We start from the raw sequence: 6,000 nt of genomic DNA on the forward strand, positions 1-6,000 counted from the left end.
CTCTTTGGAAAGTTGAGCAGCTTCTTCTAGGAACCAAGACCAACTGAAGAGGGAATCTCAGAACAATCCTTGAGAATCTGAGACATTCTGTAAGTTCACTGTGGTTGCCTTGGAAAACCTTTTACAAGTCTTTATACTTCCATGGAAACATCAGGTTGCAGGATACCATATACCCCTAATAAAGCAAAATAAGGAATAAATCAAACTGAATCCACAAAATTTCATCTTAATGATGGCACAGAACATGAGTAGGGGTCATAGGTTAATTTGAATTTCTACAGAACATTGTCATTTCTGCTAATTTTCCCCTAATGTACATTTACATGTACATTATAAGCCTATATTTCACTTTTGGCCCAGTTGGATATAGGGAGTCCTTAGGCCTCTAGCTTTGCTCTCTCTCTAACTTCGAGAACTAAAATAGAGGCCAGGCCCAGTGGCTCACGCCTGTAATCCCAGCTCTTCGGGAAGCCAAGGCAGGGGGATGGCTTGAGGCCAGGAATTTGATACCAGCCTGGGAAACATAGTAAGATAGCAAGACTCTACAAATATTTTTTTTTTTTTTTTGAGACGGAGTTTTGCTCTGTCACCCAGGCTGGAGTGCAGTGGAGCAATCTCAGCTCACTGCAAGCTCTGCCTCCTGGGTTCACGCCATTCTCCTGCCTCAGCCTCCCCAGTAGCTGGGACTACAGGCGCCTGCCACTATACCCAGGTAATTTTTTGTATTTTTAGTAGAGATGGGCTTTCACGGTGTTAGCCAGGATGGTCTCGATCTCCTGACCTCGTGATTCGCCCACCTTGGCCTCCTAAAGTGCTGGGATTACAGGCGTCAGTCACCTTGCCCGGCCTACAAACATTTTTTAAAAATTTAAAAACTCTATGAAATATTTTAAAATTAGCTGGGCATGGTGGTACATGCCTGTAGCCCCAGCTACTTGGCAGGCTGATGCAGGAGGACCTGTGGGCCCAGGAGTTCGAGGCTGCAGCGGGCTATGATTGCAACACTGCTCTCCAGCTGAGCGACAGAGTAAGACTCCATCTCAAAAATAAATAAATAAATAAATGAATAAATAAATAAAATAGAGACTAATTTGTTTTATAAGTGATTTAACCACCAGTCCTTGAGGCTGAAGAAACTTTGAACACACGTAATACACAACTCTGTCCACTAAGATGTAAATATATGTTACCTTGGACCACCAAGATGGTGATCCTTTGTGCATTAGTCTGCTAAAGCTGCAGTAATAAAAAACCGCAAACTGTATGGCATAAACCACAGTCATTTATTTTCTCATAGTTCTAGAGGTCAGGGTGCTAGCATGGTCAGTTTCTGGTGATGACTCTCTTCCTTGCTCTGAGACTGCTGACTTCCCACTGTCCTCACATGCCAGGCAGGGAGAGTTAGAGTGGGGGAATCTCTCTCTCTGTATCTTTTTCTCTTTTTTTTTTTTTGAGACAGAGTCTTGCTCTGTTGCCCAGGCTGGAGTGCAGTGACATGATCTCAGCTCACTGCAATCTCCGCCTCCCAGGTTCAAGTGATTCTCCAGCCTTAACCTCCAGAATTGTTGAGACTACAGATGCCTGCCACCGTGCTGGCTAATTTTTGTATTTTTAGTAAAGACTGGGTTTTACCACGTTGACCAGGCTGGTCTCTAACTCCTGACCTCAGGTAATCCACCCGCCTCGGCCTCCCAAAGTGCTGGGATTACAGGTGTGAGCCACCGTGCCCAGACTCTTTCTCTCTTTTATAAGGCCACAGTCCTATGGGATTAAAGCCCCACACTTATGACCTCATTTAAACTTAGTTAGCTCCTGAAGACTCTTTCTCCAAATATAGTCACATTGGGGGATAGAGCTTTAACATAGGAATTGAGGGGAACATAATTCAGTCCACAGCACTGCACTTGGTTTCCAAGGGAAATTTTGACTTTGGAAGTAAGGGTTACATTTAAAAATTTCTCCCCACAGGCTATTGTTAATTGCTCAATGGCATTTCTTTGGCAATTTAATGTCACATTAGACTTGTGGAAAGCAAGAAAGAAGATCGAATCTCTCCATCCAATAGGCATAAACCCGAGTCCTACCTCCACATCCCAGTAACCTTAAGGAAAAAGCTAATTACCTCTGTAAATCTCAGCTTCCCCATCTATAAAAAGGGTGTAATAATGCTTAGTGCCTGAATTTGTTATGAGGATTCAATGAGAATTGTAAAGCACTTAGCATAGTGTCTGGCACATGGAAAATATACAGTAAGTGGTACCTTAAAAAATAAGCTGAATCTCAAATGTAAAATTCTAAACCAACACAGATATATAGTATAAAACAGGAAAGGAGCACACAGAGTTAACTACATCATGAGGAGTGATGCATGATCAAAGACACACCGTAAATTAACATCAGTCTATATATTGCAAAAAGTATGATTTCGTAGGTTTTCTAGGTGTGTGAAATTGACAGCCTCATTTCCACTGAAAGAGGGTTTTCAGCCTAGGTTTGTCCTTTGTACTTTGGATCAAGATAAAGGGACGATATATCTGGAGTACTTGAGGGGTAGAGGGAGGGTACTTTTTATGCCTAAGAAGGAAAACTAAATGTAGATACTTTTATGAGTTGTTACTCTGAATGGTCTAAAAGGACAGAGTTGTTAAACAGCTACTATTAAATCCTAAAGTTGTCAGCCTCTGCCTAGAGCCATGCAAGGATGCAGAGCTGACAAATCGTGTGTGGCTGCTTGCCATCTACCCCAGTTAAGAGCTTCTAATCAGCAGATTGCTGTGTGAGGTAGCACATACTGTTAACTCCACTTAGAAACTGACTTTGAAGCAAGGTCAAGAGAGATGCTAAATTGCATGTGTAATGAGCATCTGAGGATAGCCTCAAATTGAATCATCACACAAATCAGCCCCGTCTTTTTCTCCAAGACTCTGAATGTCTTGCTGAACCATGAATTTCCTGTTGCCTTGTCCTTTACCTCTATCCCTCCCCACTTCCCATCCCTGCCCACCTCCAGGTAAGCTCTTCAGAATTCAGGGAATAGTCATTCATCTCTTTATTCAGTTCATAGATAGGAGTGTCTGTGCCAAGCAGAGAACTAGGTACTAGTTGTATAAATATGGATCATAGAGTATTTGCATATGCATATTTGCATTCACATTCTGATTTGGGAAACAGAAATGGAAACAAATAGTCACAATGTAATTTGATAACTGTCAGGCTTCTGAGCCCAAGTTAAGCCATCATATCCCCTGTGACCTGCACGTATACATGCAGATGGCCTGAAGCAACTGAAGATTCACAAAAGAGCTGAGAGCGGTGGCTCACACCTGTAATCCCAGCACTTTGGGAGGCTGAGGCGGGCGGATCATAAGGTCAGGAGATTGAGACCATCCTGGCTAACACAGTGAAACCCTGTCTCTACTAAAAACACAAAAAATTAGCCGGGCGTGGTGGCAGGCGCCTGTAGACCCAGCTACTCGGGAGGCTGAGGCAGGAGAATGGCGTGAACCCAGGGGATGGAGCTTGCAGTGAGCCGAGATCTTGCCACTGCACTCCAGCCCGGGCAACAGAGCGAGACTCTGTCTCATAAAAAAAGAAAAAAAAAATCCACAATGTCATCCTTAACTGATGACATTCCACCATTGTGATTTGCTTCTGCCCCACCGTGACTGATCAATGTACTTTGTAATCTCCCCTACCCTTAAGATGGTTCTTTGTAATTCTCCCCACCCTTGAGAATGTCCTTGGTGAGATCCACCCCCTGTCCACAAAGCATTGGTCCTAACTCCACCACCTATCCCAAAACCTTTAAGAACTAATGATAATCCCACCACCCTTTGCTGACTCTCTTTTCGGACTCAGCCCGCCTGTACCCAGGTGAAATAAACAGCCTTGTTGCTCACACAAAGCCTGTTTGGTGGTCTCTTCACATGGATGCATGTGACAACAACTACTTTACAATTCTACAAAAGCACCAAGGCAGAGATGACCATTCTGCTTTGGGAAGGTGGGACAGCTTCTCAAAGGTGATAATTCTTGATTTGAGTGTTGAGGGATGTAAAGGCCAGGAATAAAACCCAATCAGAAGAAAAAACATGTACATAAGCTCAGATGTGCATGCAGTTGACATATAGGCTTCACGGTGAACAGGGAGGCTGAGGAGAGACTGTGACAGCAATAACATGTAAACATGAAATTCAAAGGTAAAATGTTTTGCCACAGTTCTAGCTCAATCTAGAGATCACAGTATGGAGTTGAGATCTATAGTCCTGTGCCTACTTATTAATGTTATATTAATTTGACAAATATTATATATATCATTATCAGACTTCAAAGATTGCTTAAAGGAAACTGTGTTAGCTTTCTATTGCTGCTGAAACAAATTACCATCAACTTGGTGATTTAAAACAACACAACAGTTCTGATTGCAGACCAAAATCTGAAATCTGTTTCACTGGGCTACAGTCAAGGTAGTCAGCAGGATTGGTTCCTTCTAGAGGCTCTTGGGGAAGATCTGTTCCTTGCCTGTTCCAGCTTCTAGAGGCTGCTCGCATGCATTGGCTCCGATCTCTGTGCTGTTGTCACATTGCCCCTTTCCCCCTTTGACCCTCTTGCCTCCCTCTTTTAAGAACCTTGTGATTACATTTAGGTCCCAGATCCATCTGGATAATCCAGGCTAATCTCTCCATCTCAAGGTTTTTAATCACTCTGCAAAATCTCTTTTGCAACATAAGGCAGCATTCACAGATTCTGGGGATTAGGAAGTGGATATTTGGTTGTTGGTGGTGATGGGGATTATTCGGTTTGCTACAGAGAACAATATTCTCAGTCTCTGTTAATGAAAAAACCACACTCATGCAGAGTGCTTTTTTCCTATTTTTTTCTCTCAACAACAGCAACAATCAACACAGAAGACTTCTGTGACCCCAAAGTATGTGAAGAATTCTCTCCACCAGCTAGCAAGCAATCAATTCTGTACAGACATCAGCTGCAATCCAATTCTGGATTATGTCTACCTGGAAATAGAGTCAGATCCCACAGATTGAAAGCTCAGTCCCCAAGACTGCCCACCAACTTCAGACACCAGTCACAAGTCCAGGTGTGCAGAATGTCTGACCAACCAGCTTCAAGTTGGGGTTCCCACGACCCACTCTTTGGGTTTGATTAGTTTACTACAGTGGCTCACAGAACTCAGGAAAACACGTTTACTGGTTTATTATAAAGGATATTACAAAGGACACAGAGGAAGAGATGCACAGGGTGAAGTATGGGAGAAGAGGCATGGAGCTCCCATGAACTCCCTGGACTCATCACCCTCCAGGGACCTCCATGTGTTCAGTTATCCAGAAGCTCTCCAAACCCCGTCCTCTTAGGCCTTCTATGGAGACTTCAGTGGATAGGCATGATTGTCAAATGTAATTGGACAAAAAAAGGAAAGATCCAGGCCAGGTGCGGTGGCTGATGCCTGTAATCCTAGCACTTTGGGAAGCTGAGATGGGCGGATCACCTGAGGTCAGGAGTTCGAGACCAGCCTGACCAACATGGAGAAACCCCATCTCTACTAAAAATACAAAATTAGCCAAGTGCGTGGTGCATGCCTGAAGTCCCAGCTGCTTGGGTGGCTGAGGCAGGAGAATTGCTTGAACCCAGGAGGCAGAGATTGTGGTGAGCTGAGATCACACCATTGCACTCTAACCTGGGCAATAAGAGCAAAACTCCATCTCAAAAAAAAAAAAAAAAAAAAAAAAAAAGGAATGATCTAATACTCATAGACTGGGTGGGGAAACTCAGCAAATCCTGTCTGTTTAGGTTCTTCTGGGCTCTTCTGTATGGCATTCCTTCCTCCAGGGTATCAGGCAGGACCGTTTCCGAAATGAGGGTCTTCTGACCTACAATCAGATTGAAGTCCTGCCTTGGTTAGGTGAAAGGAGGGTAGGAGGAGATCAGAGAGAGAGAGATTCTGTTCTCTGAGGCCTAAAGCACCCCAACATGATAACAAGGGCT

General features: G+C 43.7%; 1 long non-coding RNA gene across 2 annotated transcripts in view; it reads left to right on the plus strand.

Annotated features, from left to right (window-relative positions):
• LOC103883131 overlaps positions 1-5,515 on the plus strand; it is a 35,959-nt gene extending 30,444 nt beyond the window's left edge. For both annotated transcript variants that reach the window (XR_002521129.2, XR_002521128.2), the window contains exon 3: positions 4,893-5,515. This is a non-coding gene — a long non-coding RNA (uncharacterized LOC103883131). The remainder of the gene's footprint in view (positions 1-4,892) is intronic.
• Positions 5,516-6,000: the final 485 nt, after the last annotated feature.

This window comes from Papio anubis, chromosome 4 (assembly GCF_008728515.1).
Source record: "Papio anubis isolate 15944 chromosome 4, Panubis1.0, whole genome shotgun sequence".
In the NCBI taxonomy this organism is placed as follows: Eukaryota; Metazoa; Chordata; class Mammalia; order Primates; family Cercopithecidae; genus Papio; species Papio anubis.